At 35.2% G+C, this 22925-nt stretch overlaps 1 protein-coding gene across 2 annotated transcripts in view; it reads left to right on the top strand.

The window, feature by feature from the left end:
• LOC149534035 (Ubiquitin-associated (UBA) protein) overlaps nucleotides 1-22925 on the top strand; it is a 174185-nt gene that overhangs the window by 23439 nt on the left and 127821 nt on the right. The gene's annotated exons all lie outside the window — the stretch shown is intronic.

Here is a 22925-nt window from a genome sequence, read left to right as displayed (position 1 = left end):
CGTCTGTTGCTAATTATGTGTAGGACTGATAAGAAAACACAAAATCATATAATATTTCCAAGAGAACAAATAATGATATAGATATTAATTAACTTATTAGTTTCTTCAAGGGAACCACCAGTGGACGCATTGGCATTTTAAGCATTGTGTTTTAACCATAGTAATGGGGTTAAAAATGGGGCTTCAAACTAGCAAGAGCAAGAAGGGACAACATATGCTAACATGATTTATGGGGCACCAACACAACAACAGAAAGAAAGGACAACAAAATTTGGTTGGCATCTCCATCCCTATACTAGTACCCCTCCATTTCCTGGTAACTATGTGTAAGTGTGATCAGGAAGCTCCACATTAAATAAGATTGCCAAGGGAACAATTAATTTAATGAAGATTCTTGAACCTTATTAATTTCTTCGTCCCACAGTTGGAAGCATTTGTATTTCAACATTGTTTTGTAAATATCTAACAATGTTAATGGAGTTCTATGTGTGAGGCCCCAACCTAGTACTAGAAAGAAAAACCAATATATGCTAATGTAATATACAAGGCCCTATTTCAACAACAGAAAGAAAGAAAACATGCTAACATATCAAAATATCCACCGACTTTATAACCTGAACAATAGCTATATAAGCTTCAATCACATGACCTAAAACCACCTAAATGAGTATAAACAGATTAACAAAGTGCCAATACCTCTTGCCAGCAGAAGATAAGAATAAACCACCTAACTATACACTGCACCATAAATCCCTTGCACATCACAGCAATTCCAAAAGGAGATAACAGCCAAAATGCATGAACTGTCGAAGACGAAAACCTAAAAATAGGGGGAGGGATCAGAGTGTAAGCAAAACCTTAAAACAACACACTAGAACAAAACCTTCTAGAAATTGAAGAGATCCGCATTGCATTCTTGTGCTGGGTGATGTTCTCTAAACCCCAGAGACTTATCTGGAACTCCCATTCATGGAGACCAAAGTGATCTCTACCAACAGTGCAAATTGCCCAGCTGTAGACATTACTCCAGAAAAGCAAATTTCTTTATTCACCTCTGTTCTTTGCAATTTCCATGTGAGTGTACCTTCATGCATTAATGGCATAGTATAGCCAGTAGTAATCTCTAGTTTTCCATCGTGAAAGGAAATTACCATGTGCCTAAAAGCCATTTGCAAGTCCTGGCGAAATGCCTCCAATATGTGATTATCTTACCTGCAATTCATGGATACCTTGTTGCAATTTCTTTTACATTACTTCTGCAGTGTTGCCAAAAGTATTCTTTTTCTTATCCTGATTCATACAACAACACACCTATTTGCTTCATTTCTTCCATCTCCTTTTCCTTCATGTTCTGTAGAACAAACAAAACTGTTATACAAGCCCTTAAGCTGTCATTAACCACAAACATCCCTAACTTTAGCTCAAAATGTGAAAAATTCAATGCCCTAGAGTGCAGCTGGCCATTATCCTTTAGCCCCTCTTGCCTTTAAATCTCCTCCAATAAATTTAGATTATGTTCTTCTTCACAGTTGAAAATCCCTTTCAAATGATGGTCCATTACTGGGCCATTGTGCAATGGGATTTTGAGCATTCCCTCTCCACCATTGCAGAGAGAAACCAATACACAAAAGAAAAAAAGCACTAGAAGGAACACCAAGCCATCTCCAAATAAGTGCCCACACAAATCGTAGCAATACCAAGTCCTCATGTTGCATCAAGATATAAAATTCCCAAGAAATCTGAAATTCACAATCCTCTTCACAAATCATTAGAATGGGAGGTTTTGATACCCAACTATAATTATCTTGTATATGTCATGCCTCTTAAAACAATAATTAAGGAGGACAATCCTTTTCAGTCAGGGCTTTCAACTGCACCCGATCATACATTTCTATAGTGTCAACTAACAGTAAATCACATTATAAGGCACGTTGTGTGCAACTTCATTTTGCGACCTATAAAAATGCACAATCTTTACCCAATTAAGTATTTGATTTCTTTACTACCAATTTGGGCAATTTCCTTTATTAAGTACATCAACAACAACTTGGGAGTCAGCTTCACCGTCCACATCTCTATACCCAGCCCTATCTGTAGCTTTCACACCTTCAAGAAATGATTCCATTCTGCAGCTTTAAGTACGAAGTCTCCTCTATCGTTTCTTAAAACAAAATCTGTACCTGCAGGATCAAGATTGCCTTACTGCCATCTCAACTCTTCCCCACTATTCTATTTCCTATTGATAGGATAATTCCAAGCATTTTTACTTGAGGTAAAAATAAAAGCTTAAATTTAGTCTTGGAACTTCAATTATCGAAAACCTGACCAGGAAGAGAGTATTTTCATAAGACAAGAAGGTACACCATGGCATGGAAAGAATGAACCAGGTTATAAAATAGGTCAATTTAAGATGGGTATGTTAATTTATTTGAGTAGCTAGAAATCAAGCATTGCAATTTCCTTAGTTTCTTAGATAGAAAATTTATAATAGCTATACCTGTGTTACCGAGTCCTTATTTGATCCAGGTTCCCATATAGGTCCAGTATTGGTGCTGGTGTGGTGTGAGTTTGTCCCTGGGTATTCCTAGGGTGTGACGAGGTGGTACTGTGGGCATTTTCAGCAGAACTCCCACTTCCCTAGATGAATATATGAATCTTTTGAGAAACTCAACAAGTATTTTTGAAAATTGTAAGATGTTTATCTTCATACTAGCATAACATTTATAACTTTTGACAGTTAATAAAATAATAAAGCATGTGCAATGTTGTTAAACATATAAGAATGATAAGACTGAATAAGGATCAACTGCAAAACCATATGGGGTAACAGCACAAGTTGTTCCATATCGATGCACATTTGGAGTTAATTTCTTTTTCTTTCTTTGATATATTGACTGGCACAACCATGATATAAAAAATATTGACACATTGCTCCACATGTCCAAGCTTATGCCTTCAAGTGCTGACTGCCATTGGAGAAGGGAGTTTCATGTTTCTCCTGTAAAGAAGTTCACTATTGATGAGTTCACTGAAAAGCAGTTCATCTTTTATGTTATTCAGTGGCTCTTTTAACACAAACAAAACAAGGTTAAATTCTTCTAACTTGTGGTTGCATAAGTTGTCCTTGCCTTGTTTGTGTTAAAAGGGTCACTGAATAATATAAAGATGAAGTGTTGGCCGAGTGCCTTGATCTCATTAATAGTGAACTGCTTTGCAAGGGAAACATGAATCTCATGGTTGCGTTTCTTTGTATTCCTAATGTAGAAAAAGAAACTAGCTGTAAACTCGTATGGTTTTGCAGATGATCCTTATTCAATTTTATTCTAAACTGTTGAACAACATAGCAAATGCTTTACGATTTTAGAGGAGCTGCCAAAAGATGTAAATGTTATGTTGGTGGCAAGATAAAAACTACAATTAAAAAAATATTTGCGGAGTATCTACAACCACGAGTATCTACATATATATCTATATATGTGTGTCTATGTGTGCATGTACACATATATGTAAATTTTATGCAAATTCTGCACTAAATAATTCAGACTTCTATGTTATCCTTTGTTGCTGAAAATGATCTTCTTAATATTCTGAAGTATGGAGGAGTTGTCAACTTTTATTCTTTACTGAAATGTTATTTATCTCTGCAATAAATTCAGATTGGTATATTGCTTGGGGGAGCAGACTTGTAATTCTTGTGTGTCCTCAAACTACAATAACACCCTCCTTTAATATCATGACCAAAGGGCATGTCCCTCAAAGGGACATGACCCTCCCTAAGTCGGCTCAAACCCCTCTCCCAGAAATCAGCGACTTAGCAAGGATGGTTAACAATAATTAATAACTAACAATGTGTTAAGTTAATATTAATATTAAACTATCTCAAAAATCGCCGCCTATCACAAGAGGTGTTTGTTATATATTTAATGCCTTCAAATGATATTAAAGAGGAGGAAGATTAGGTGTGGTTTGCACTTTCATACCAGTTGATTATCACAGTCATAAACTTAACACTCCCTCTTAACTTGATAATCATATTGAGAGATAACATATCTAGCATCATTAATTACGATGAATAAGCATATATTGATACTCTATATCTGTCTGAATCTTCTTGAGAAAATTGCATCACAAGATACTTAGTCATATAACCATCTTGTGATATGACTCATCACTTATACTAGTGATGTCAGTATTGCATATAATGCAATACCCATAGGATAAAATACGAAGAATGATCAAATTCTTCATTTATCGAGGTTGTGACTCATAGGAACTGGTAATCCTATATCACAACTTGATCTTGAGTTAAGATTTACTTGGAAAACAGCATAAAGATTGAAGAATGAATTCTTCCTTTATCCAAGTTGTGATAAATAGGCATAGAAATGCTTATTTCACAAACGATCTTGAACTCACCTAGATCTAATAGTAGTTCTCTACTATTCAATACATTATTTGAGGGATTGTCATCTCTCATAATGTCTTTTTACAAGTATTCATTATCTCAGAGATCGTTACCACTGAAATAATGAATACAGATGGTGGAGCCCATAACAGTCAATAGCCTGACAAATAAAATTATTTTATTAATAATTTCAAGAATACAAATGGATTACAATTCAACCATACCAAGTCTTCTCCTGAAGTGATCTATCTTCATTCTAGATAGAGGTTTGGTGAGTATGTCTGCTGTCTGATCTGTAGTGCAATTTTTTTCTAATATTATAGTATTTTTGTCTACCATATCTCCTACATAATGGTAAGGAATTTCAATATGCTTGGACCTGTCATGAAAAACTGGATTCACTGAAAGCTTGATAGAACTCTAATTATCACAATGAATAATCGTACGATTCATAGCTTGCCTAAATAATCCCACAAGTAACTTCCTTAGCCAAACTGCTTCTCGAGAGGCCATTGCTGCTGGAATGTATTCGGCTTTTGTGGAGCTTTGAGCTACTGAAGACTGCTTTTTTGTATATCCAAGATGTTATTGTTGATTCTACACTGAAATAACATCCTGAAGTACTTTTTCTATCTTTAACACTTCCACCCCAATCTAAGTCGGTGAATCCATGCAAATCTAAATCAACTTTCTCATATTTGAGCCCAAAATTAAGAGTACCTTGTAAGTATCTCATAATGTGTTTAACTGCAACTAGGTGAATCTTCTTTGGCTCACACATAAACTGACTTGAGGCATTAACAACATAGCAAATATCAGGTCTTGTATTTACCAAGTACATAAGGGACCCAACCATCTGTCTGTACAGAGTAGAATCTATGGAAGGTGATTCTGCTGTTGCTTCTTTAAGTTTATGTAGGTTAGTCTCCATTTGAGAAGACATAGACTTGCAATTCCACATTCCAAATCTCTTCAAAATATATGATGTATACTTCCCTTGATTAAGTATCATGTGGTCAGAATTCTGCCATACTTCTAGTCCTAGGAAGTAATGAAGGAGTCCCAAGTCTTTCATCTCGAATTCTCTGATTAGATCTTTCTTGCATTTATCTATGAGATGATCATCACTTGTTATTAGTAAATCATCAACATACAGTATCAGAATTACCATATCATCTTTATCCCTTTTATAATATAAATTTGGATTGGCTTCATTTTTGGAGAATCCTAAGTTGGTGAGATACTTATCAATTCTTTCATACCAAGCCCTTGGAGCCTATTTAAGCTCATAGAGAGCTTTCTTGAGCTTGCAAACAAAAATGTTAGGATCATGAGTTTCAAATCCTTCAGGTTGCTCCAAATAAACTTCTTTTGTAATCTTTCCATTTAGGAATGCTGTTTTTACATCCATCTGATGTACTTTCCATTTCTTCGATGCTGCAATTGCTAGGATTGCTCTCACAGAGGTATATCTGGCAACAGGAGCAAAGGTTTCTTCATAATCAATCCCTTCTTTCTAAGAGAATCCTCTGGCTACAAATCTAGCTTTATATTTCTCAATGCTATTGTCAGCAGCATGCTTTATTTTAAATATCCATTTGGAAGAAACAACAAATTTTCCTTAGGTCTTGGAACAATTTTCCAAACATCATTCTTCATAATATATATTACGGAAGTAATTGGTAAATACTTGCTTGATATTAACAGAGACCAAAAGATCAATTTATACAAAAGAATGAGACGATGTTTCCTTAGGAAACAATCGTAAAGAATAGAAACATTCTATTCTAGAGAAAGAAAAAAGAAAAAGAAAACTAAAGCTTATTAGATATTTACAATAGGTAACCATTAACTAATAATAGACGACTTATCTATTATTGTAATACCCTCCCTTAATGGTTTATCTATCTAATGCACCAAGCTGTCCTTTGAATTTGACAAACTTATTAGGACCAAGAGGCTTGGTGAGAATGTTTGTAGTCTGATCTGTGGTAGGAATATACTGCAAATCTATAGTCCCGTCTTCAACCAGCTATCATATTTAATGACAGTGAACATCCACATGCTTGGTTTGTTCATGGAAGACTGGATTTCGTGCTAACTTGATAACACCTTCGTTATCAACAAACATAGTAGTCGGTCTTGTTGGTGACATTTGCATATCGCCAAGCATCCAACGAAGCCAAACAACTTTACATCCTACCTTAACAGTCCCTTTGTATTCGGCCTCTATAGAGGAGAGAGAAACTGCTTGCTGCTTTTTACTGGTCCATGTGACTGCACCGGATCTCAAACTGAACACATATCTAGATGTTGACTTTTTATCATCGACGGAGCCTACCCAATTTGAATCAGTGAACCCACTGTGTGTAGGATTAGAACTTCGAGAATACAGAAGTCCATAATCTGAAGTGCCCTTCACATAACGAAGCACAAGCTTTGCTGCCATCCAATGATCAGCCTTAGGAGCTGTCATAAAGTGTGAAATATAATTGATTGCGAAGTAGATATCAGGCCTAGTAGCTGAGAGGTAGATGAGGCTGCCTACTAGTTGCTTGTATGTAGTATCATCAACGGAAGGAGAATCAGACTTTGTTGATAACTTGAGACCTTTCTCCATAGGTGTAGATGCAGGTTTGCAATCCTGCATTAAAAATTTGTTTAACAGGGCCCTAACATATTTGGACTGAGAGATGAATATATCAGAAGACTGTTGCCAAACTTCAACACTTACGCAATAATGCATGAGTCCAAGGTTAGTCATATCAAAAGATTGGCATAAATCCTGTTTGATTCCCTGAATCAAAGATGCCAAATTGCTAGTGATGATCAGATCATCCACATAAATAACCAAAAGGATGATGTCATTGTCAGTAGTCTTGATGTACAGATTTGAGTCTGAAGAACTCCACTTGAAGTCTTGATTACTAAGGTACTTATCAATTTTTATGTACCATGCCTGAGGGGCTTGCTTCAAACCATAGAGAGCTTTTACCAATCTGAGAACTTGATGGTCTTTACCAGTCTTTACCAGCAACCTTGAAACCAGGAGGTTGTGTCATGTAGACCTCTTTATGGAGATCACCATTCAGGAAAGCACTCTTGACGTCCATCTGATGGACCTTCTAGCCAAACTGTGCTACCATGGCTAGGGCTAATCTGATGGTGCTCATCTTTGTAGTAGGAGCAAAGGTCTCCTCATAATCAATGCCCTGACATTGAGAAAAGCCATTCGCCACTAAATGAGCTTTGTACTTTTCCAAAGTACCATCCGATTTGTATTTGATTTTGTAGACCCATTTGCAGCCAATGGGTTTCTTCCCTAGTGGAAGATCATAAAGGACCCAGGTGTTCTTCAACAGACTCTGGTGTTCAGATGTCATGGCTTGTTCCCACTCTGGAATTCCTTTAGCCTCTGAATATGTATGAGGTTCAAACACACTGTGAATGTTGGCCATAAGAGCAAAGTTAACAGAATCTGTAGTTTTGCTCTTTTTCTGAGCAGTTCTCCCATCAATGAGCTCATCATCACGAAGATCAACAAGTATCCTAGTCCACCACTTAGGCCGGATAGGAGAATGACCAACATTAGTACTACGAGATGCTTGATCAGTAGGATCATCATCAGAAGAATCTAGATCAAACTCAGGTGAAGCATCTACAAAGCGAGGTGATCTTGCAGGAAAAGCCAAAGGTGTCTGTATAGGTATCACTGGAATAATTGGAGCTACAGGAGCTACTGGAGCCCTCCCATCAGGTGGACCTAATGGAAGCCGAACTCCCAAGTCATGAGCCATCATAGGCTGGTCTGTTGGATCAGGAATAGGAGAAACAAACATAAATGGTCCTTGCTGCTCATCAAAGACTACATCACGACTGTAGATGAGACGAGATGTCTCAACATCGATCAGTCGGTAGGCTTTGTGAAGACTGCTATATCTAGCAAGCATTAATTTCTGACTCTTGGCATCCAACTTGGTGAGTGACGCATCAGGGATCCAAACAAAAGCAAGGGAGCCAAAAACTTTTAGGTGACTGATTCTGGGCTTGCGACCTGACCAGGCTTCTTTCGGAGTTTTACTTTTGACCACTACTGTGGGTGACCGGTTCAATAGATAAACTGCAGTGTTAACTGCTTGTGCCCAAAATTGCTTCAAAACATGTCTGTGTTCGAGCATGGAACGAGCCATCTCGGTGATTGTCTTGTTCCAAAGTTCAACTACACTGTTCTGTTGTGGCGTGTGGGGTGTGGTTAACTGGCGTTTGATGCCATGCGTATCCAAGAAGCTGGAGAAAGCATTAGAACAAAATTCCCCCCCATTGTCTGATCTAAGAGTAATAATAGATTTTCGAGACTCTTTTTCAACTAAAGGTTTAAACTTCTGAAATATAGGAAATGCATTTGATTTCTTTTTAAGGAAATACACCCACATTTTTCTATTGAAATCATCAACAAACAATAGAAAATACCTGGACCCAAGAATAGGAGTGGCCATAGGGCCACAAATATTGGCATGAACAAGCTGAAGTACCTGAGAAGCTTGCTATGAATCGCCACCAGTGAAAGGTGTGCAATGTTGCTTCCCAGTCTGGCATGCGTCACAAACTCCAAGATGTTGAGTCTGAATCTCTGGCAATCCAAGAACAAGCTCATCTCGAGCAAGCTGTGAGAGATAATGCACATTTAAGTGCCCATATCATTGATGTCAAAGTGTGCTGACAGAAGATCTCCGAGTAGCCATAGCTAAGTCCTAAGAATCACCAGAATCAACAAGTTTGAAAAGACCATGATCCTCAAGACCCACTGCAACAGTAGACTTAGTTGCCCGATCAATGATGGTGCATTGATGTGAGCTAAAGGTGACTGCGAAGTGTGGAGAATGTCGTAGCAATTGACTGACTAAGAGTATATTTAGTTCCATCCCTGGAACGTAGTACACATCAAGGAATATGAGATTCCTCCCAACAGACTGAATCTGAACGTTGCCTTTACCGACAACCATGTACTCTTCTCCGCCACCAAAAATAATAGTCTTAATAAGGCTGGTAGTTAGTAAACCAGACTTTGCGGTGAGTGAAATGACGAGAGGCACCTGAATCATTGTACCAAGCAAATGACTTCACATGATCTGCAGGTCTTTTAGCCATGAAGGCGTAAAAGGCAGATTCCGCCTGCTCAGTGTGCTCTGCACTGTCGCTTTGGGCTGTGAACCTAATTGCTTAGACTGTGCAGCTAAGCGCTTTCGACATTCAACCTTCATGTGTCCAAACTTGTGGTAGTAGTTGAATTTAATGTTCTTTTTGGAACCATCTAGTGCTGGAGCAGAAGACTTTTGTTGAGATGGCTACTGGAACTTGCCCTTATCCTTCTAAAAGAATTCGCAGCAAAGGCTTGCTTTGTAGAGGTGGAACTGGAGCTGCTACCGAATTGTTGTTTCCACCAATCTTGCTGAAGCAACAGTGTGCAAAGATTAGTGAGCTTCAACTCAACACCAGAAGATTTGATGTTGAGAGTCTCGATAAAATGCTTATAGGATTTTGGTAAACTTCGAAGAGTGATAACCACAATATCCTCTTTCTCCATCTTGCGACCGATGGCAAGTAATTGATCACGAATTTCCTGAATCCAATTCAGGTGTGCCTGGAGTGACGTGTGCTCATCCATGACAATAGAAAACAGAGTGGTTTTTAGAAAGAAGGCTTTCCTTTTGTCAGAAGTCCCATGAAGACCTTTGAGATGTGTCCAGATCTTGGTAGCTGTCTTGCCAGATGGAATCTGAGAAAGTTGATCATTAGCTACGGATAATTTGAGAAGCATCATTACCTCTCAATTATTCAAATTCCATGTATCTTGATTAGGACCCAGAGAAGTCGGATGCTTTGTAACACCCAAAACAAGTTGATCGGTGTTCCGATATTCAAAAATTGCAACGATCCGTTGCTTTCAGGTGCCATAATTTTGACCATTGAATTTGGAGTTATGCTTGAGTAGAATGTTTGTCAGAGATGCCATGACATGTTTTTCAATGAGAAACTGTGAAAATCTGTGAAGACACGCTTTTTGAGGCAAAAATACAGAAGACCTAGAAGAATCAGAGTGACCTAGAAGAGAGCTCAAAAAACCCAGAAGGAATATGCTTTCGATTTCTAGATCATTTGGCTCAAAAATTGAGGCACCCAGAAAAATGGATGACAACCCAGTTGAGCTCTCAAAAAACCCACCAAGAATTCAGAAACAAAATTTTTTTCCAGACCCAAAAATTAGTGTTTTGGGCAAAACCCTAGTCGTCGGTTTGGAAGGTCGAATTTGCAAAAAAATGGTGGTTTTCCTGAAAAAAATGGTCGATCTGCTTTCCAGAGCATGATTAAAGACTGAGACGGTATTGGAAAAATTGTGTTTGACCGCCAAATAATGGCAAATGTGGCAGGAATAGTCATTTTTGTAAAACATAGAGCCGAGAGGTGGAAGAAAAACATGATTTGTATCCAAGACAAACCACGATTTGAAGACGCGATTTTTCAGTTCGTGTTTGTAGAGAACAAATCCTGCTATTTGTCTGAATACGCGAGTTACAGACTGAAAAGAAACTTGTGATTTCGCCAAGAAAAAATGGTGAGTAGGAAAAAAACACTTGAGGCGCAAAATGCTTGGGATGCAGACGAAATTCATTGCTTGTTGTTTTCCTAGCTCGCGATTTTCAGCTTGATGATTTGTTGTCCTAATAGAAACCCTAGCCGGGTTTTTTGTGAAAGATAAGAAATAATTTTGAAAAATCTTAACAAATAATTTCAATAGAAATTATAAAAAGTATTTGCTTTGATATCATATTACGGAGGTAATTGGTAAATACTTGCTTGATATTAATAGAAACCGAAAGGTCAATTTATACAAAAGAATGAGACGATGTTTCCTTAGGAAACGATCGTAAAGAATAGAAACATTCTATTCTAGAGAAAGCAAAAAATCAAAAGCAAACTAAAGCTTATTAGATATTTACAATAGATAACCATTAACTAATAATAGATGACTTATCTATTATTATAATAATATATTGTTATTCTTCTATCATAGCTTTTTTCCAAGCTGTATGTTTAATAACATCTGAAGGATTGGTTGGTTCTGTTTTGAACAAATCATTCATGTTTGTTGTATAACTAGAAAATCTTTTAGGTCTTTTTCTTTCTCTGACTATTCCAGAAGGTGCAGCAAAGTCTTGTGCTTCCTCGACTGTTTTAATGGCCCAAAGTGGTCTTTTCTTTGAATTTTGAGTGTCTCGAAGATTTAGATTTAGAATTTCATCTTCAATTTCTTCTATGTTCTCCCTCTGAGACTCAGACTCAAGATTTCTTTCAGAACTAGGTAAAGGTGAAGATTCTTCAGATCTTAGGACTCTTTTGAATGCTAGATCTTCTTCAAAAATTACATCCCTACTAAGTTCAATATTTTTCTGGCCAGGTATGAAAACCCTATATGCTTTGGAAGTTCCACTATACCCTACAAAAATACCTTTCCTCTCGGAGGGTTCTAACTTAGTTCTCTTTTCTTTTGGAACATGGATATACACGGGGCACCCAAAAATACTAAGATGACTTATATTGGGTTTAACCTTAGTAAAGACTTCTTCAGGAGTTTTATCTCTAAGGTAAGAGTGAGGGTTTCTATTTTGAATATAGACAGCAGTACAAGAGGCTTCTGCCCAGAGATAATATTCTAGATTTTGATCAAATATCATAGCTCTAGCAGCTTCTATAATTGTTCTATTCTTTCTTTTTGCTACCCCATTTTGTTCTGGATTATAAGGAATGGTGTACTCCCTCTTAATTCCTGTTTCTTTAGAAAACTTTTTAAACAAATGTGAGGGGTATTATCCTCCATTATCACTTCTAAGAGTTTTAATTTTATGTCTTGATAAGTTTTCAGTTAATGATTCGAATTCTTTAAATCTCTATAGGATTTCTTCTAATTCTTTGCACTTTAAGAAGTAAATCTATGTTTTCCTAGAGAAGTCATCTATGAACAAAATATAGTACTAGAATCCTCCAAGAGAAGGAACAAACATAGGTCCACATAAATCTGAATGAATTAATTACAGAACTTTATTTGTTTTTCTAGTGCTATCATGGAATGAACTTTTGGTGTTCTTACCTAGTGCACCCCCTTCACCCTTTGCATATGCTTGAGTGGTATTTATTTAGTTTAGGTAGACCAGTAACCATCTTCTCCATAGTTGATAAGGTTTTTAAATTTAGATGTCCTAATCTTCTGTGCCATATTTCATTTATGTCTGCAGCTTCATGAATTAAGGCTTGAATAGGTCGACTAGATTCTGAATTTAATTCATACAACTATCCTTTTCTCTGATCAATCAAGTCCGCTTTCTTAATTGAGGAGTTCTTTGCCCAGGTTATTATTTTACCATCCACGAATGCAACATTATGCTCATCATCTTCAAGTGCTGTAATTGAGATTAGATTTCTTTTAAGTCCTGGTAGGTAGAGTACACCTTTGAGAAGAAGAGGATTTTCTGATTTTAGTTTCAAGGTGCAATTTCCAATTCCTTCGACGGAATGTGTTGAATTATCACCAATGGTGACTTCGCCATTAACCTTTTCAGATATAGAGTCTAGTTCTTCTTTGTATCCTGTTATATGTCTAGAAGATCCACTATCAATTACCCATGCTTTACTTGAGATTTAATTTGATAGTGACGAATACAATACACGATTCTCGGGATCATAGTTATTTTCTTCCCTAGTAATATTTGTATAGTTCACTTGTTGTTTAGAATTCTTAGGACAATTTGATCTGTAGTGTCCAAACTTTTCACATCTGAAACACTTTATTTTGGATAGATATTTTTTGGGTTTGCCATTCTTTTGATTTCCCTTTTTTTTCTTGAAATGCTTCTTCTTGCCCTTATAGGAGTTTGTATTAAGAACATGAAGTTCTTCATCTCTGTTTTTAGTTTCCCTCCTTTCTTTAATTTTTTGGATTCTTCTTGAAGACAACCCCCCTTAAGTCTGTTGAAGTCAGGAAGTTTATCTCTGGCACTTATTCCTTGTGCAAAAGTTTCCCACGAATCTGGTAATCCATCTATGGCCATAAGTGTTAGTTCCGTGTCACTAATAATGGTTCCTATACTTGATAGTTCATCTCTAATGCCGACAATCCTTAGGAAATAAGAATTCATTGATTATCCTTTCTTTATTTGTATGTGATTTAGTTGCCTTTTCAGTGCAAGAACTCTAGTTGCATTGTTGACCTCATATGCATTTACTAATGCCTTCATCATATCAAATGTTGTCTGATGTTTTGTTAGCATAGGTACAATATCATTCTTTACTCCATCTAATATGATCTGAATGGCTTTTCTATTTCCTTTACTCCATATAGTTTTATGAGGTTCAATACTAGGTTGTTTGGATGCTCTATCAACAAATTGTTTTACATCATTTTCTTCAAGAATCATCATGATTCTGAATTTCCAGGCCTCAAAGTGTTGTTCCCCATCAAATCTGTCCTCGGGTCTGATTGTGTATGCCATTGAAGATAGGAGATAGATGCTAGATATGAAGTCTGATTACTGAATTTTTGCAAAGCCTAGGTTCGACAACCTAGCTCTGATACCATGTAAAGTTTCTGCAAATTTTGTACTAAATAATTCAGACTTCTATGTTATCCTTTGTTGCTGAAAATGATCATCTAAATATTCTGAAGTATGGAGGAGTTGTCAACTTTTATTCTTTACTGAACTGTTGTTTATCTCTGTAATAAATTCAGATTGGTATTATTGCTTGGGGGAGCAGACTTGTAATTCTTGTGTGTCCTCAAACTACAATAACACCCTCCTTTAATATCATGACCAAAGGGCATGTCCCTCAAAGTGACATGACCTTCCCTAAGTCGGCTCAAACCCCTCTCCCAGAAATCGGCGACTTAGCAAGGATGGTTATCAATAATCAATAACTAACACAATGTGTTAAGTTAATATTAATATTAAACTATCTCAAAAATCGCCACCTATCACAAGCGGTGTTTGTTATATATTTAATGCCTTTTATTGAAGAGGAGGGAGATTAGGTGCGGTCTGCACTCTCAGACTAGTAGATTATCACAGTAATAAAATTAACAAGATATATTCCTATACGGATATCCAAACACTTTTTTCGCGTAAAAACCCTACGGATATCCAAACATTTTTTTCTGGTAAAACCCTAGCAGGTTCCGATGCCTGTAATTGAAACAGTAATCTAGACCTAAATCAGTAGAGTTCTTTCATACATGCTAAATACAATCTCTGTCACATGTTCATTTCCATGACAAGAATGCCAAATATGATTTGAACATTTCTTTGGTGTATTAGAACTAACAAATGGGGATGTTTTAATCTTGGAAAATCTTTACCAATTGATTTAAATTACAAGAAATGCATGATAAAGGGTCAAAGGTACAAATAAATGCAACAAGGGAAATCTACACTAGAAATGAAATTTAAATGCAGACATCAATCTGGTAATATTTGTCATATTGTCTTTCAAGCAGAATCAAGATGCATATGTTCTGTGTATGCAGTTGCAGTGGGCTTTTTATATATTTTCTTTATAGTTATCAGGTTAAATCTTTAGTCCATTATGTTCTCACGTTAAATTTTGTCCAGCTTGAAATAGTACAAGTCATGTGACTGCATTCAATTTGCCTCTATCATGATACAGGGATATGGATCATCAGAGTGTTTTCTTATATATTTATTTGTATCAATAAACTGGATTAATGTAACTGTTGGAACATTCATTTGGGTAAGGCTTGTTTTGTAAATCCTTAAAATTTATATGCTGTCATGTTCCTGACATGAGGGAATTCCCTGATAGACATCTTCATCAGAAAATCATCTTGATTAAGACTTCATGATTTTCTTAAAAGAGTAATCTGGAAACAGTGACTTAAACACATCCAACTTTAGAAGACCATTAATATCTACTATTTAAAGGAAGAGTTGATTGTTTCTATGCTTGACTAGCAGTTGACTTAGCATATAGCTGACTTTAGGATAAATTAATAGTAAATGACTGATGTGGTCAGGTATAGAGTGGTAATTCATTTGAAGTGGTGCAACTTAATTAATATTACAAGGGCCGATTGCCAAGGAGATGCCACCCTTGGAATAAAGGGATGCGACTCTGTCACCACAAGGAAGAGGTATATCTCAAAAGTGTTGAGATATTGTCATTGATGTCAAAGGTACAAGTAGAAAGTTGTCATTGATGTCAAAGATTTACTTACCAAGTCCAGTGATCTGCATTAAAGTAATAAATATCCATATTGTTGAAATGCTATACAAACCATCAGACATGACAAGGAGATGCACACAAGCAGTAATTTCAATAAGTACAACAAGTATTTATATCAGAGGCATCACAGAAGATAGGGACTAAAAGATATGCACATTAACTTGAATTAAAATATGTAAATGATGGGATATATATAATATAGGATGCTGGAGTTTATATAAAAGATTACAGCGACCAGAAAAGACAATGCATAACAGTGATTGAGCAAAGACAGAGGGACGTCTGAAGTATGGGCCAGCAAACATTGGAGGAGCTCTAGTAGTATTGAAAGCAGAAACTGAAGTATTGGTGCTGTAGAAATTATAGTTAATATTGCTGCAATTCTGATTCATATAATGTAAACTATAGTCACATGAATATACATCAAGCCTCCTCATTCCATTACAAGGTTGATATATGAAAAGTATTGTTTGGGTCTGATTCTTATTTGAGACAATGGACATAGCAAGTATGTGAATTTTAAACAAGATACGAGCTGCTTAAAGAAATAAAGAATATAGTCATCCCAGTCTGTTTGATGAAATTATGTATTACAAAACTTTTTTCCAGACTCAACACTTATGGAACATCAACAATATATCTCCTCATAGGAGTGCATAGCATTGGAGATAAATGACCAGATAATATTGAGACTTATGGAAAACAAAGGGTATCACAGAGTGATTAAATTGTTATAGAAAAGACGGTGGACAAGATGCGAATTGCTCAAAGCATAGAATGTGATGGATCCAATGAACAACAAAGAGGTTATGGCAATTATAATCACCACAAAGCGAATTACAATGGAAGGAGATCATCATCATGTGCGTACAACAACAAATGTTAAGACTTGATATAGATGTACTGTTGGTTTTGATGATGATCAATCGAGGTGAGACTACAATACTGTTGACCTACACTGAGGGTGCATACAATATATTAGAGATGGTAAAGAAAGGAGGTTAATAACATCCATTACAAGCCCACTAAGGAAGATATGAATAGCATTAAAATAAAGGTCGATAGAGAATAAAAAATACTTAAAGGAGTAATATATAATATCAAATAAAAAATGTGAATATATATATCTTATCCTCTTTCTTTATATTTATTTTCTACTTTGCTGACTACATTCTTGTAAATGACACATCTCCTATTTATATCTGTTCATTCCAAGGAAATGATGTGACTTTTAGCCAAAACAAGCATTTCTCCTAAACACTACATGTCTCAAAATTATTTTCTTTGATAGTCTGATTAACTTGGTTTATTTTAAACTACTGATAGCTTATTATGTAAACACCTTTAATATCTTTGGGCTGAATAAAAGTCAACTAATATTTAAGCAATCGTTTCCTTTCATAAATCACAAATGTCTCCCTATAACTATTGTTGGTCTCTCATTTGACTATTTTTTATTCTTTATCGACCTTTATTTTACTACTATTCATATCTTTTGTAGTGGGCTTGTGTGGATATTATTAACCTTTCTTATCGGGCTCCTTTCTTTACCGTCTCCAATATATTGTACGCACCTTAACGTAGGTCAATGATGTTGTAGTCTCACGTGGATTATTCATCGTCAAAACCAACATTGCATCTGTATCAAGTCTTACCATTTGTTGTTGTACGCACTCGATGATGATCTTCCATCGTGATTTTATGGGTGATGATCATAATTGTCGTCAACAATTTGTTGTTCATCGAAACCATCACTGTCTGTGTTATGAGCAATTTGTCCACCATCTTTTCCATAACAATTTAATCACTTTGCGATACCCTTTGTTTGCCGTAAATCTCAATATTATCTAGTATTTTATCTCCAATGCTACTACACTCCTATCGGGATATATTTTATTGTTGTTTCATAACTGTTGGGTCTGAAAAAAAGTTGTGTCTTATGTGACTTCATCAAACTGACTGGGATGAATATATTCTTTATTTCTTTAAGAAGCTTATATTAATTTAAAATCCCATAAATGCTATGTACATCGTCCCAACTAATAATTGGACCCAAACAATACTTTCATATATTAACCCAAAAATTGAATGATGCTCGATGTATATTCATGTTACTATAGTTTTTGTTATATGAATCTGAATTGCAGCAATATTAACTATAATTTCTACAGCACCAATACTTTAGAATCTGCTTTCAATATTTTTAGAGTCCCTCCAATGTTTGCTGGCCCATACTTAAGATTTCCCTCTGTCTTTGCTCAATCAAATGAAGCAACGAATCCTCAATATTGAAATTGCCAATAATCAGGCTTCCATATATAATCATTCTGTTTTAGTTATCCATGATATGGATGCGTCCATTGCTGCTTTATTTTGTTTTTCATCAACTAACTTCTTGGATTGTTGATTTGTCATAATAGTCTAATGTAGATTGTTCCTTCTCTAATGCATACCGTCTTCAGTATATGGCATGCTTGATCACCGTTATACATAGTCTTTGCTGGTCGCTATAATCTTTTATATGAAATCCATCATACTCTATTATATACTCCATCATTTATATATTTTCATTCAAGTTAATGTGCATATGTTTTAGTACCTATCTTTTGTGATGCCTCTAATATAAATCCCTGTTATACTTATTGCAATTACTGTTTTGGTGCATCTCCTTGCCATGTTTGATGGTTTGTATCATAATTGAAAAATTTGGTTTCAGCAATATCTCGGTTGGGTCAAAATTTTTGAAAATCTCAAAATCGGCAAAAACTCTGAAAAATTCAATAATAAATCGATATTTAAATTGAACATTTGAAAATATACAATTTCTTAAAATATTCTTAAAAACTCACACATACACACCAAATTTGTAGTAAATCTATTCAAATCAATTATCAATCTATAAAATAATTAAATCTATTAGAAATCAATGGAAAACTTGTTATAAATCTATTCAAATCAATGATAAATCTATTTAAATATAATCATTATTAATTTTGAATCTATTTAACATTTTTATAAATCAATAAAAAATTAAAATACAGTAAAATTGTAAATATACTAAAATTAACAAATATATTACTACAAGTTTAAAATTGTAACTAATTTACTTAATAGTAAATACTAAAATTCATTTTCACTTGTATTAACAAAATATATTAAAATTTAATATAGTTAATACTATGAGAGATATTATAGATATTATTTATAGATATCAAAAATCATAGCTGAAGGAAATATTAATAAAATTTAAAGATATAGATTTTATTTAAAATTTAAATAAAGGCATCTCTCTCTCTACCAATGTCGTTGCTCCACTGCTCTCCACCTTGTTTGCTGTCGACTTCAAATGTCCACAACTTCACTATGAAATCAAAATGCTGTACCTTGATTCGTAACCTTGTCCACAGCCCAGGTCTTTGTTAAAATTCCTAGTTGTCTATTCCAGTCGTCTCTCTACTCTACTGCTGCAGGTCTCATCCAAAATGAAAAAGGTAAAACAAAAATGGAGATAGCATATTAAACAAAAAACCTTAAAGTGTCAGATGACTTTGTCAACAAGATTTTACTGTTTTTTTCGGCATTTAGCATGTTATTTCAGGAAAAAATCGCTGCATTTTATGGTAATATCATTACCAATATCTGTAGTGATATTATTGCAGTTTTCCCGCTTCCACGAAATATCGCAAAATTGGCAATATTTCGCTGAGTTTTAAACTATGGTTTGTATAGCATTTCGACAATATGGATAGTGATTACTTTAATGCAGATCACCAAACTTGGTAAGCAAATCTTTGACATCAATAACAACTTTCTAGTTGTATCTTTGACATTAGTGACAAGGATCAAGCCCCAATGGGATATCTTGATAAGGATCAAGCCCCAACAGGATATCTGTATGAGGCTACAGATAGGACCAAGGAGGCTATAATTTTTTTTTAACAAGATGGACAACCTCAAATTTGACCCCATATGAGAAATTATTGATAGTAGGTGGAACAATTAGCTCCACCAACCCATTCATGTTGCAAGGTACTTATCGCCATTGACCATCCTAAAGACATTGTTGAATGCTTCGAGAGGATGATGCCCAAGTTTGAGGTGAAGGAGCTCATTTATTCTGAGTTGGATATGTACGAGAATGCAAGGGGCATGTTTTTCTTCAAACATGGTGAAGAAAGGAAGAAACACTCAATCCCCAGGCATAGTATTTAGAATTTTGGTGCCTTTCATATGCATAATAAGTAGACAAAAATTAAAATATGTTTTCACCTTGTTTTCTAACTCCTCAATATTTTATTTTGTAGATATTTGGTGGCAAAATTAGGGTGGAAATGCCCCAACTTTGCAAAGACTTTCCTTCTGAATCTTATGCCACACTTGTAGTTGATCTAGTTCTTGAGGCCATCTACACAAAGAAGAGAAATACTTTAGTGCATGAACACCTCAATGACCTTGTCATTATGCAATATATCCTTTTGTTGTACACAAGGAAGGTAGAGCAAGCACCAGTTGGTCTACTTGATTTGGATGACATAGATCCTTATTGTGATTAAACATCACAGGTGCAACCTTCATTGTTTATAGAGGATGAGATCAATGCGAGGTAGACTATAAGGAGGGTGGATTTGCAGTGAGATTGGATAACATTGATGAGGATGAGGAGGTTGAGGATGATGAGGATTCATTGCCGGTTTCAACACAATCTACATTAGGGATGGAGGCTGAGTTAGAGCCAACTGTGCAAAGGGAGGAGGCAAAGCCACAAAAACTTCTATTACTAGATCCCCTTCCCCTCTCGTAGTTTTAGCTAAAGATGTTGGAAGGAGAATATGAAGAAATAGACTATTTTTATGTTGCACTTGTATTTACTTATAGTTTTACATAGACGATTTGCTACTTAAATTTTGCTTCAGACTATTAGGCTACCAGCCAGCAACATTTCAGATGGGGAAGCTATTTTTAATCACATTTGCATGTAAATATATCTAGCCTTAATTTATTTCTTTTGTTTACTCTTTTACTGATTCATTGATGCATCTCCTCATTGAATTTTGCAAAAAAAACACATTTCTAATTAAATATAAACAATTTTTTAGCCAATATACTTTTTGGCCCTTGGCGATAAGTTGGTAGTAATATTTTCATCTATGATCCACCTTTACTTATGAGCTTAACTACATAAGGACATACCCCTTCATCCTAATTAAGAACATTTAAGTTGTGATATTGCTATTGGGATTTAACTGTGTGATTTTGAGTCAAACTCATTGACCCATGTTTCATGAGTAGTGATTCAACATGAATCCATCTCTCATGAGAATAAATAGAACACTTAGCACTCATTGGATCTAGGTGATGCTTACAGGGGTGAAGCATTTAAGTTACTAACTATAGTTAATGTTATGCCTAAGCATGCCACAAGTAGACATACCCCTTGATCCTAACTATAAGAGCATATAATGTACTAGCTACCAATAATGTTAAGGTAAAGGATGCCACAATTGGTTTTTCGAATTGATAATATATTATCAAAAGAGACTCTTAGAATACATTTAGTCACAACAAATATGCCAGAATACCAATGTCACGGTTATAGTTGATGATTAAATTATTGTATTACTTGAAAAGCAACCAGTAAACTTAACCAATATCAACTGTTTGATAGCATGAAATTACACTTAGACCAAAATTAGGAGGTGAGAAAAAATATCTTCAGAATGAAGCAATCCAAGTTCAAGGGCATAATAAACAATCATCGAAACATGCATTGGTAACTGTCATAGAAACATAGAACCAACATAGAAGTAAAATCTAGTTTTTTATAGCTGCAATCATAACCAAGTCTGAAGCAACCAGCCTTATATATAGTTCTGGACAAAGAAAGAACTACACATATCATAACACTAATTGGGAGGCTTACCAATAAAGTCATCTTCATTAGGACTAAACTTTATTCCCATTGCTGATTTCCAAGTCTTTTGGGAGAGTGATCTGGTGCTTCTTCTTGTTCTAGTTCTGGAATTCCATGAAGGCTTTGAAAAACCATCACCACTATTCCTTGAAGTAGGCTAATGACTTGCATAATTTACCTCAAGTCTGCTAGTAACTATGTGATAAAATTACCTCAACCTATCAAATTTTTCTCTTAAGGTTTCAAGTGCGATAGGTGCTTGCTATATAAATCATAATGTAATGTTTCTAATGGTTATCTTTAGTGAGTTTTGTTTTATTAGTTAGTTTTTATTTTCGTATTCAGTTAACAATTGTTTTGTTTAGAAATATGATATATCGTCTTTTACTTTTCTATTTAAGGAGATCTTGTCTCCTTATCTAATATCAAAACATCAAGTTTTATAACATGGTATCAAAGTGGGTTTGGGTCTAACTCCCTCACAAAAGGCCTAGGGTAATGTGTGTTGCATGCACTTGCATGTGCCATTTTTTGCCGAAGGGCTGTCTTGTTTTTTTGCATGATGAAGTTTGGTCATTTTCTGGAGTATTTTACTATGTAAAGTTTGGTGTTTTACCATGTGACGGTTTCTATGATTGCTACTTGTTGATGTATCAATGTTTGGTTTTGAGTGATTTTCCCCCTAAAATATTATGTTTGGTGTTATTTAAAAAAATCTTTTCTAGGTTTTATGATTTGTTTTTTGGGAAAAAATCAACGATTGGTGTTATTGATCTTTGACTTTTTTAATTTTTTATGAAAAAGGTCATTGGAGGGTTTGATGAACTTTTCCACAAAAATCGTGGTCTCTTGTTGCTATTTTAGATCACAACTAAAGTTGTTATGGCAACAGCTCGCACAAGAGTTTTGTTTCAATTTGAGAAGTTGTTTTTGATGTATTTGGCTACATGGTGGGAAAGATTTGTTACCCAACACTAGGTTGGAAGGATTAGGGTATTTTGGTCAAATCTAGAAGTTCTGAAAATCAAGGAGGGTCTCGGTAGTATGCTTATGTTGTAGTCTATTGAAGAGAATGGGGCAACCTTATATGACTTTTCTATAGTTAATATAATGACCATGTAGGAAGGATATTAAAATATTAATGTAATGTTTCTAATGCCCATCTTTAGAGAGTTTAGTTTTAGTAGTAAGTTTCTATTTTCCTATTCATTGAATGACTGTTTCATTTAGAAACATCTTCTTGTACTTGTCTGTTTAAGAAAACTTTGTCTCCATTATTTAATATCAAACTATCAAGTTTTAAACCGTTATATTGTCATA

Source organism: Cupressus sempervirens, chromosome 10, assembly GCF_028749045.1.
Source record: "Cupressus sempervirens isolate cs-2001-9-10 chromosome 10, ASM2874904v1, whole genome shotgun sequence".
In the NCBI taxonomy this organism is placed as follows: domain Eukaryota; kingdom Viridiplantae; phylum Streptophyta; class Pinopsida; order Cupressales; family Cupressaceae; genus Cupressus; species Cupressus sempervirens.
Note: the sequence above shows the minus strand (reverse complement) of the source record. Positions and strands in the feature narration are given on the sequence as shown.